The sequence below is a fragment of the Carlito syrichta genome, unplaced genomic scaffold (assembly GCF_000164805.1).
Source record: "Carlito syrichta isolate Samal-C Ts95f unplaced genomic scaffold, Tarsius_syrichta-2.0.1 Scaffold169130, whole genome shotgun sequence".
Classification (NCBI taxonomy): Eukaryota; Metazoa; Chordata; class Mammalia; order Primates; family Tarsiidae; genus Carlito; species Carlito syrichta.
The window spans coordinates 47,212-59,143 of record NW_007113226.1 but is presented as its reverse complement, the minus strand read 5'-3'; positions in this window follow the sequence as shown (position 1 = coordinate 59,143).

Below are 11,932 nucleotides of genomic sequence, written 5' to 3'. Positions count from 1 at the left end.
GGAGCGGCCACTGCACTCCAGTCTGGGTGACAGAGTGAGACTCCGACTCGAAAAAAAAAACCAAACAAACAACAAGCTACCCTCTTGATCGCTGTGGGCGAGTGGGGTTTTCTGGTTCCTGCTGCTCAGAGAGGCAACACTCCTAGCTCCTAAGTGGGGCTGGACTTGGTCCTCATGATATTAAACTGTAGCTCCTCTGACACGTTGTGGTAGGCGCTAAGGCCTGAGCACTTTGGCTCTGTTTTCTTTTTTCTTTCGTTTTCCTTTTTTTGAGTTGGAGTCTCACTCTGTCGCCCAGACTGGAGTGCAGTGGCCGTTCCCGGCTCACTGCCGCCTTGACCTCCTGGGTTCAGGAGACCCTTCCGCATCAATCTCCCAAGTTGCTGGGACTACATGTAGGTGTGCACTGCCATGCCTGGTTAGTTGTGTTTGTTCATTTGTAGAGATGGGGTCTCGTTGTGTTGTTCCCCAGGCTGGTCTCGAACTCCTGGCCTCAAGCTATTCTCCCGCCTTGGCCCCCAAAAGAGTTGGATGACAGGCGTGAGCCACCACGCCCAGCCCATCTGAGCATTTGAGTCCACGATTCATGGTGAGTTAAATTTTGTGGGAGACTTGGGTGAAGGCTCTTTTCCATCTTCTTGGGTGTTTGTTTTGTTTGCCTGTAGATACTCACTTGCCCAGCACTATCTGTTGAAAAGATCATCTTCCCTCCATTGAGTTGCTTTTGCACTTCTGCCAAAAATCAATGGTGCATATGTGTGTGGGTCTATGTCTGGGTTCTCTTGAGTTTCGTTAGTCTGTGTGTCTATATCTGTCTTGGTTACTACAGCTATGTAATGGTTTGAGGTTGTGTACATTGATTCTTCCCACTTTATCCTTCTTTTTCAAAATTGCTTTTAGCTTTTTTCTTTTTGAGTGGGAGGTCTCACTCTGTCACCCAGGCTGGAGTGTAGTGGCACATTCACGGCTACTGCAGCCTCAACCTGCTGGGTTCAGGCGATCCTTCCGCCTCATTCTTCCAAGAAGCTGGAACTACACACACGTGCCCATGCCCAATCGTCTTTTTGATTTATTGTAGAGACGAGGTCTCGCCAAGTTGCCCAGGCTGGTCTTGAATCCCTAGGCTCAGCAATCCTTTCACCTCCACCTTCCAAAGTGCTGGGATGACAAGGGTGAGCCACTGTGCCTGGCCTGTTTTTAGCTCTTTTAATTCTTTGCATTTAGCATAAATTTTAGAATAATCATACCTACATTTGCAAAAAAATCTTGCTGGGATTTCATAGGAGCTTTGTTAAACCTGTATATCAACTTGGGGAGAACTGACATCTTTACTGTATTGAGATTTCCAATTTGTGAACATGGTATGTCTCTTCAATTCATTTAATTTTTGCTAGATCTTCTTTGATTTCTTTCATCAGCATTTTGTAGCTTTTAGCATACATGTCTTGCACATGTTTTGTTGAATTTACACCCAATTCGCTTTATTTTTGAGTGACCGTAAATGGTGTTTTATTTTTACTTTCAGGGTCCATGTGTTCATTGCTAGAGTACAGAAATGCAACGGATGCTTTTGTATATTTATCTTGTATCAGGCAACTTTTGCTAAACTCCTTTGTTAATCTAGGATTTCTGGGGTAGATTTCTTGGGATTTCCTAAGCAGAGCACAGAGTCTTCCTTTCTGACCTCTGTGTCCTCTGCTTCTTCTTGAATGATGACACTGGCTAAGAAGTTCCAGGTGAATTTTATCAAATGCGTTTTCTCCATCAGCTGTTGTGACCATGTGCTGCTATTTCTCTGGTCTGGTCATAGGATAGAACAGGTGAGTTGATTACTTGACTACCGAACCAGCCTTTCAGTCCTAGAATAAACTTAAACTACTCATGGTGCACAATATTTTAAACATATTGCTGGATTGGACTTGCCAGTATTTTGTTGAGGAATATTGGTCTGGAGTTTTCCCCATTTTGGTTTTTTGTTTTTTGTTTTGTAATGTCTTTGATGGTATCTGGGTAATACCAGTTTCATAAAAATAATTGGGAGGTGTTCCCTCCTCTTCAGTTGACTCATAGGTTATTTACAAACAACTCATTTTGTTTCTGTTTGAAGATTTTCCTGTTGTCAATTCTACTCTTTAAAAAATTTCTTTTGTGGTCAGAGAACACACTGCATATCATTTTGGCTCTTTTAAATTTTTTGAGTTTGTCTCATGGCCCAGGAAATCATCTATCTTGGTGTATGTCCTAGGAGCACTTGAAGAGATTGTGTTTTATGGTAGAGACTGTGTAGCACTGCTGTTCATTCTTCTTTCAATGTTTGGTAGAATTCTCCACTGAAGCCACCTAGGCTTAGAGATTTCCTTTTGGGGAGTTTTAAAATTATGAATTCAATTTCCTTCATAGTTAGAGAGCTATTTCCAGCCAGGCATGGTGGCTCACACTTATAATGGCTCATGCCTGTAATCCCAGCCTTTTGGGAGGCTGAAGCAGGAGGATCACTTGAGCCCAGGAGTTGGAGGCTGCAGCGAGCCAAAAATTGTGCCACTGCACTCCAGCCTAGGCGATGGTAAAACCCTGACTCAAAAATAAATAAGTAATCTATTTTCCTCTTGGGTAAGCTGTGGTGGCTTGTGTTTTGCAAGAACTTTGTCCGTTTATTTCAGTTGTCAAATGTATGTGTGTAGAGTTTTTCATAGTATCCCCTTATCCATTTGATGTCTGCAGGGTCTGAAGAGATATTCCCTGTTTTATTCCTGATGTCGATAACTTGGTAATATTGGTAAGTTGTGTCTTTTCTCTTTGTTAGTCTTGCTTGGGGATTGCCCATTTTATTGATTTTTCAAAGAAACCAGCTCTTTGGGCCAGGTGCAGTGGCTCACGCCTGTCATCCCAGCACTTTGGGAGGCCGAGGTGAGAGGATCACTTGAGCCCAGGAGTTCAAGACCAGCCTAGTCAACATAGTGAGACCTCATCTCTACAAAAAAAAAATTAAAAATTAGCCAGGTGTGGTGGCACGCCTGTAGTCTCAGCTACTCAAGAGGTTGAGGTGAAAAGATTGCCTGAACTCTGGAGGTCAAGGCTGCAGTGAGCCATGATTGTGCCACTGTACTCCAGCTTGAGTGATGGAGTAAGATCCTGTTGAAAGAAAGAAAGAAAGAAAGAAAGAAAGAAAGAAAGAAAGAAAGAGAGAGAGAGAGATGGAGAAAGAGAGAGAGGGAGAAAGAAAGAAAGAAAGAGAGAAAGAAAGAAAGAAAGAAAGAGAAAGAGAAAAGGAAAAGGAAAAGGAAAACAGGAAAAAGAACCAGCTCTTTGCTTCACTGATTTTCTTTTTTTCTGTTTTAGTTTCATTTATTTCTGCTCTTGTCTTTTTTATCTCCTTCCTTTGCTTGATTTGGCTTTATTGATTTGAGATTTTCTTCTTTCTAATGGATGAATTCAGTCCTATAGATTCCCATCACTACTGCTGAAGTCTGCAAGTTTTGACATGTTGTGTTATCATTTTTATTCAGTTTAGTATATCTTTTTATTTCCTTTGTGACTTCCTCTTTGACTCATGGGTTATTTACAAACAACTCATTTTGTTTCTAGGCGTTTGAAGATTTTCCTGTTATCAGTTCCATTTTTTAAAAATTTCATTTGTGATCAGAGAACACACTACATATGATTTCGGTTCTTTTAAATTTTCTGAGTTTGTCTAATGGCCCAGGAAATAATCTATCTTGAGGTATGTCCTATGGGCACTTGAAAAAAAAAATTGTACACTGCTGTCGTTGGGTGGAGTACTCTATAAATGTCAATTAGATAATGTTGGTTGATGATATTATTGAGTTCTTCTGGTTTTCTGTCTAGTTATTTTACCAATTGTTGAGAGGGGTGATGAAGTTTTCAACTATAATTGTACATTTGTCTGTTTCTTCTTTCAGTTTATCAGGTTTTGCTTCCATATTTTGCAGCTCTGTTGCTTGGTGCATAAACACTTAGAGTTGTTGCATTTTCTTGGTAGATTGACACTTTAATCATTACATCATATCTCTGTCTCTGCTCTAAAGTCTACTTTATCTGATATTAATGCAGCCATTTCTGCCTTCTTTTGAATAATGTTTACATGACATAGCTTTTTCTATCCTTTCTCATTTAACCTTCCCAGATCAGTGAGTTTCTTGTAGACAGCATATAGGTGGGTCACAAATATTAATCAATTCTGCTAATCTCTGTCTTTTAATTTGTGTACATAGACCATTTACGTTTAATATAATTATTGATATGTTGGGTATGTTAGGACCTAACTCTGCCAATTTTTGTTTGCTCTGTTTCTCTTTTCTTTTTTTTTTTGAGTTGGAGTCTCACTCTGTCGCCCAGACTGGAGTGCAGTGGCCGTTCCCGGCCACCGCAGCCTCGACCTGCTGGGCTCCAGTGATCCTTCCGCTTCCGCCTTCCAAGTAGCTGGAACTACAGGCACATGCTACCACGCCCAACTAATTTTTTGATTTATTGTAGAGATGAGGTCTTGCCAAGTTGCCCAGGCGGGTCTCAAACCCGCGGGCTCAGGCAATCCACTCACCTCAGCCTCCCAAGGCGTGGGGTGACAGGCTGAGCCACCCAGCCTGGCTATCATGTCCTTTCTAGATAGAGAACTTCTTCCAGCATTCTCTTAGGGTAGGTCTGCCAGGGATGTACTCTTTGTTTTCCATCATCTGAGAATGTCTTGATTTTCCCTCGTTTTCCTTTCTTCCTTTTTTCCTTTTTCTCCCCCCCCACTGTGAACCTACGTTGATACATCATTGCCATCTCAGGTCCATCGTTTACATAAGCACTCGCTCTCGGTGTTGAACATCAATGGGTTTTAACAAACGCATGATGACACGTATCTGCTATCCTAGTGTCACAGAGGATTTTCACTGCCCTAACAATCTCTGTGCGCCATCTGTTCATCCGTCCCCAACCCCTGGCAATGTCACCATCTCCACAGATTTGCGTGTTCCAGAAGGTCAGGTCCTTGGACTCTACGTAGCTTTTCCGGACTGACTTCTTCCGCTCAGCAGTATGTGTTTGCGTGTTCTCCTTGTCTTTTCACGGCCGGCAGCGCATTTATTTTCAGTGTTGAATAATGCTCCATTGCCTAGGTGGACCACCATTTGCGTATCCATTCACTGACCGAAGGACATCTTATTTACTTCTGAGTTCTGGCAACTATGAATAAAGCTGTTGGACATACTTGATGCAGGTTTTTGTGTGGACGTCCGTTTTCCGCTCCTTTGCGTAAACAGCAAGGAATGCGACCGCTGGATCGTGCGGGAACAGCGTGTTCAGTTTTGTAGGAAACCTCCAAACTATCCTTCCAAGTGGCTCCATCCCCTTCATTTCTGAAATAAATTCTTGCCGGATGTTTTGTGTTGGCGGTCCTTTCTTTCGGAAAAAGGTAGCATCACTTCCTTCTGGCCTCTGTGGTTTCTGGTCTCCGTGGCTAGTGTGCAGTGGGGGTCCATCAGAGGTGAACGTGGCAATCACAGCTCACTGCAGTCTCCTGCCTCAGACTCCCTGGGACTAGAGGCGTGTGTCACCAAGTCCAGTTAATTTTTTAAAATTGTTTTTAATTAAAAGAAAAATTTTGTGGAGACAAGGGTCTCACTATGTTGCCCAGGCTGGCCTCTAACTCCTGGCTTCAAGCAATCCTCCTACCTCGGTCTCCTGAGTAGCCGGGATAACAGGCATGAGTCAGGTGCCTGGCTGTCTCTGGTTCCCGAGGAAAAATCCGCTGTCGTTCAAATGGTTTTCCCCTCGTTACACAGTGGACAGGCCTACACCAACCTACCCCCAAAGCCCAAGGAAGCTAAGGAGTGAAAGAAAGAGGCTGACAAGTCCAGTTTCTCAGAGGGAAGCACTTAATTAGGGACTGAGGAACGAGTCATCACCCCCGAGTCAGGGTGGACGTACCACAGGAAGGGTGATTCAGCTGGGGAACAGGAACGTCGAGGCTGTTTGATCTGAAGGCCCGATTTACGGACAGCACCTGCTCTTATACAAGCAGTGACAGACATACTGGAAATCCTGGAGGCCTTCCCAGAACGCGGGATCCATCAGAGGTGAACACGGCGGTTCAGTATCTCGGGGAGCGGCTGTGCCTCGTGCCCTATAAGTAAGGTGTCGTCACACTCTGGCTGCGTTAAGAGCTCCTCTTTACTGTCCCAGAGTCTGACCGTGATGTTCTTGGTGGAGATCTCAGCCAACGCCATCTGGGGTTCACACGACCACATCAATCTGCGGGTTTCCATCTTTTGCCACGTTTGGGGGTTTCTGTCCTTCCTAAGGCCTTTTCCAGCCCCATCCTCTTGAGTCAGAGTCTCACTGTCACCCAAGCTGGAGTGCAGAGACATGCTCATGGCCACTGCAACCTCGACCTGCTGGACTCAGGGCATCCTTCCACCTCAGCCTTCCAAGTAGCTGGGACCCCAGGCACGCGCCACCACACCCAGCTCATTTTTTGATTTATGGTAGAGATGAGGTCTCGCCAAGTGGCCCAGGCTTCTCTCGAACCCCTGGGCTCAGGCTATCCTCTCGCCTCGGCCTCCCAAGTGCTGGGATGACAAGTGTGAGCCACCGCGCCCGGCTGATCTTTCACTGCAATCTTCTGTCTACTCTCAGTGCACTTTCTCTCTGTTGTCCAGATGGGAGATTTCTACTGTTCTATCGTATTCTTTCCTCGTTCTCCCATTCTGCCTTTGAGCTCATTTGCTGAAGGTTTCGCTTCGGTTACTAATTTTTTTTAATGCAAATTTCCCATTTGTTTTTTCTTTATATCGTCTACTTCTTTGCTGAGACTTTCTATCTTTTTTATGTGTTTCAAGTGTTGGTTTTTTTTGTTTGTTTTTTTGAGTCAAAGTCTCACTCTGTCATCTGAGTTGGAATGCAGTGGCACTCTCACAGCCACCCCAGTGTCGACTTGCTGGGCTCCAGTGATCCTCCCGCCTCAGCCTTCCAAGTAGCCAGAACTACAGGCACACGCTACCATGCTCCACTAATTTTTTTTTTATTTCAGTTTCCCAGGCTGGTCTCGAACCACTGGGCTCAGGCAGTCCTCTCACTACCTTGTTACAGCCCGGTGAGGGTGGAGATCCGGGCTTCTCACACTGCTGGTATGGCTGGGGTGGGCTCCAGAGCTTTCAGTGGTGTTTTGCAGGCGTAGAGTATTATTATTGTCTGAAAGTTGTCTTTCTAGCCACTCACTTTCTAGTCCTTCGACCAGACACAAAAGGCTTTTGCTGGCGCTTGTTTCTGGCCTGCAGGGGGCACTTCCAGGTTGCCAGCTTCTTTTGCTCCACATCCGGGATACACGAGGTGAGGCCAAAACCCAGAAGACTCAGCAACACGTTGTTCCTCAGGTTCTGAGACTTCTAGAAGGGTCTGCCTTCTCCTCACGCTTGCTCTCTAGACAACGTCCAGGGTTTTCCGTGCTGCTTGGCGATGGAACACCTCTTCGTGGTCATTCTGATGCAAATCATTCCGCTGAGCCCTCAGGACCCGACGGGCGCCATGCAGGCTCTGTGGTCAACAGAGACCGTACCACGTGGTGGGACAGAGGGACACACCTTGTACAGCTCGATACGTCACTAAGTACCTGGCTCAGAGTCAGACAGAAGAAGGTAGGGAAGGAGGGTAGGACTCAGAAATTACCTGTCGGGTACAATGCTTTCTATCTGGGGAATGGGCCACCTGAGACCCACCACTACACAATACATCCATGTTCCAGCTCTGACATTTCCAGGCTCCGGAACCCCGGAGACGTTCGTTAACCCCTTGGAACCTCACCGTCCTCCCCCACGAAGTGGGGGAATGACTGGTCCAATCTCACGGGCTGCCAGGGTTAAATGGAGGGAAACAGCACCTACAAGCCACTTGCATGGGGTCAGCAGAGAGTAAGTGCTGTTATTCTTAAAAGGCAGGCTGGGCTGGGCTCGGCAGTTCAGCCTGTCATCCCAGCACTTTGGGAGGCCAAGGCAATGGATTGCGTGGGCCCGGGTTCCAGACCAGCCGGGCAACTTGGCGAGCCCTCGTCTCCACAATAAATAAAAAATGAGCCGAGCGTGGTAGCGTGTGCCTGTAGTTCTGGCTCCTTGGAAGGCTGAGGTGGAAGGATCGCCGGAGCCCAGTAGGTCGAGGCTGCAGTGGCCATGAGTGAGCGAGCCATTGCACTCCAGCCTGAGCCGCGGAGCGAGACTCCAACTCAAGGGAAAAATAGGCAGGCTGGGCCCATGCCCTCATTCCCCCTCAGCCTCGTCCTTTCCAGACAGAGGCGTCCTCTTGGCCTGCACTGGTCCGCGGCCTCTCTGGTCTGCAGTGGAGACGCGTCACACCGCCTCTCTGGGGGATGGGACAGCTGCCCGGGAGGAGGGACCATAGAACGTTCACGGGCCGTTTTTTTGCTAACAGTTATTCAAATGTGATTATCTGACTTTGGGTCAATTTTTCTTTTTCTTTCCCATATTTATTTTAGATTAAGCAGGTATACATGCATGTTTATTACATGGAATACTGTGCGGTGGTGGGGATTGGGTCTCAGGTGCCCCTTCCCCAGAGAGTGAATACTGTACTCGAGAAGTAATTTCTGAATCCTGCCCTCTCTCCACCCTTACTGGTATCCTCAGTGTCTATTATTTCCGTCTTTGTGACCATTCAGCTTACACATACAAGTGAGAACATGCAGTGTTTGGTTTTCTGTTTCTGAGTCAGTTCGCTTAGAATGACGACCTCCAGCTCCATCTGTTTTTCTGCAAAGGACAGGATTTCTTTTTTTTTTTTTTGAGTTGGAGTCTCACTCTGTCACCCAGACTGGAGTGCAGCCACCGCAGCCTCGACCCGCTGGCCTCTGGCGATCCTTCCGCCTCAGCCTTCCAAGTAGCTGGAATTACAGGCATGCGCTACCACGCCCGGCTGATTTTTGATTTATTGTAGAGATGAGGTCTCACCAAGTTGCCCAGGCGTATCTCAAACCCACAGGCTCAGGCAATCCACTCGCCTTAGCCTCCCAAAGCTCTGGGATGACAGGCTGAGCTACTGAGCCCGGCTGATTTCATTCTTTTTGGTGACCGCTTAGTATCCCATGGTTAATACGTAACACATTAGCTTGATCCAGTCAATTGTTGGTGGGCACTTGGGTTGTTTCTAAGCTTTTGCTACGGTGAATGGTGCTGCAATGAACACAGAAATACAGGTATCTGTCTTTTTTTTTTTTTCTTTTTGAGTTAGAGTCTCACTCTTTGCCACCCAGGCTAGCAAAGAGATTCAGATTTAGGTATACAGGTGGTCATCGTACACCACTCACAGCCACTGCAGCCTCGACCTGCAGGGCTCAGGCAATCCTGCCTCAGTCTTCCAAGGAGCTGGAACTGCAGACACACGCCACCACGCCTGGCTAATTTTTGTATTCATTGTAGAGACGAGGTCTCACCAAGTTGTCTGGGCAGGTCTCGAACCCCCAGGGCTCAGGCAATCCTCTTGCCTCAGCCTCCCAAAGTGCTGGGATGACAGGCTGAGGCACTGTGCCTGACCAGAATCTTTTTAATATAATGATTTATTTTATTTTGGGTAGATCTCTGGTAGTGGGATTGCTGGGTCAAATGGTAATTCGATTTTTAGCTCTTGGAGAAATCTCCATAATGTTTTCCAGAGCAGCTGAACTGGTTTACAATCCCCCCAACAGGGAACGAGTGTTCCCTTTTCTCCAGGACCACACCAACATCTGTTGTTCTTTGACTTTCTAATAACGGCCATTCTAACTGATGTGAGCTCATCTCTCATTGTGAATTATTTTTCCTTTTAAAAAAATTTTAACTTAAAGACGTGGGGTACAATTCAGATTTAGGTATACAGGAGGTCATCGTACAAGGAAAGTTTGGGCCTCCCCTTGGTCCCCATGCCACCTGGTTTGAGATCAGGTACCCTTATTGATGGAGTGTGCCCCCGTTCCCTCCCCTGGCAGTTTCCCACTACTGCCCATCCCTTTCTTACAGTATTATGAGAATTGTTCAGGGTCCGCTTATGAGTGAGAACATGTGGTACTCCGTTCTTTGTTTCTGCGATAGGTCCTTGAATATGACAGACTCTCACTCCATCCAAGTTGCTACGAAGTTCTCACAGGTCGTTTTGATTCACTCCTTCCTTTGTCTGCTCACAAGTTACTTCATCAAATCCATGTTGAACACCCACCCCGTGCGAGGCAGCGTAAGGGGCACGTGAGATGTAGCAGAAGAGTCTATAGATAATGCTGACTCTGGCAGACTGTAAGTACCAGGAAGGGTACAGTCCCAATCCTCTGAAAGGTGAGAAATCACACTGGAAGAATCAGGGAAGGCCTCCTGGAGGAGGGGGCATATGGGTTTCACTTCCATGGGCAGATAGGGAGAAAGGGCACGATATCGACAAAACCCGAGACAGAAAATTACAAGTTGGCCTCAGAAGACAAAAAATAGTACGGTTTGGCTAGAACATGGTGTATTTGTTGGGTAGAATGAGAGGTGACTAGAGTATTCTGGGGTAAGATTTATAGATTTTTTTTTTTTTTCAGTCGGGGTCTTACTCTGTGGCCCAGGCTGTAGTGCAGTGGCTTACTGTAGCCTCAACCTCCTGGGCTCAGACGATCCTCCTACCTCAGTCTCCTGAGTGGCTGGAACTACAGGTGTGCATCACCATGCCAGGGTAACTTTTTTTATTTTTTTGTAGAGATGAGGTCTCATTCTGTTGCCCAAGCTGATATTTTCTTTTTCTTTTTCTTTTTTTTTTTGAGTTGGAGTCTCATTCTGTCATCCAGGCTAGAGTGCGGTGGCACGATCACGGCTCACCACAGCCTTGACCTGCTGGACATAGACGATCCTTCCACTTTAGCCTTCTAAGTAGCTGAAACTACAGGCACACGCCACCATGTCCAGCTAATTTTTTTTTTTATTGTAGAGACGAGTGTTGCCAAGTTTCCTAGGCTGGTCTTGAACCTCTGGACTCAGGCAGTCCTCTTGCTTCTGCCTCCTAGAGTGCTGGGGTTACAGATGTAAGCCACAACACCCAGCTCCAAGCTGATCTTGAACTCCCGCGCTCAAGAGACCCTCCTGTCTGAGCCTCCCAAAGTGCTGGGGTTACAGGCATGAGACACCTAGAGCACTGACTAACAGCTGTGTCTGTCAGGATTAGGGCTGAGTACAAATTATAGTAGCTTAGACACACGAGGGTTGTTTTTCCTCCACCGAAACTAAGTTCAGTGTGAGGCTGGGGTTGGCACGGCGACTCTCCTGTTGCCAGGGACCGCTGCTCCTTATGTCCTCGGCAAGGACTTCCATCATAGTCAAGGGCCACTGGGCTCCAACAGTCCAGGTGTGGAGGAAAGAGAACAGAAGACAGACACTCTGTCCGACTGTCTGTCCTCTTTTTGGAATCCTCCAGAAAAGCACCCAACAACTTGTATGTACACTTGAGTGGCCAGAACGTCACCACACAGCCACTTATCTGCAAGGGATGCCGAAGATATGATTTCTTAAAGTCCGGGCATATGCCTGGACAAGTATGAGTTCTGGAACCAAAGACGAGAGGGAAGAACAGAGGCCGGATAGGCAGCCAGAAGTCTCTGTGTCAGAGCAAGGGGTTTAGTTCTCACTCCCGTGGCAGCGGGCGCCCACGCAGATGGTAGAGCGGAGCCTGGCACAACCCACGCTGCTATCGAGGAAGATCAGCCTGGGAGTGCGGAGAACAGATTGTGGAGGAGACCAGAGGCAGGGAGGTCCGTGGGGTGGCCATTTCACTGGCGGAGGAGGCACTGAAGACAACATGCCGCAGAAAGCGAAGAGGACAGAGGAGACACACCTTTCAGGAGCGTGTTATGGGGTGGCCGACTGGCTGGGAGGGCGTTCAGGTCAACCGCAGACTGATTTTACGACAGGAAACTTCAGAAAGC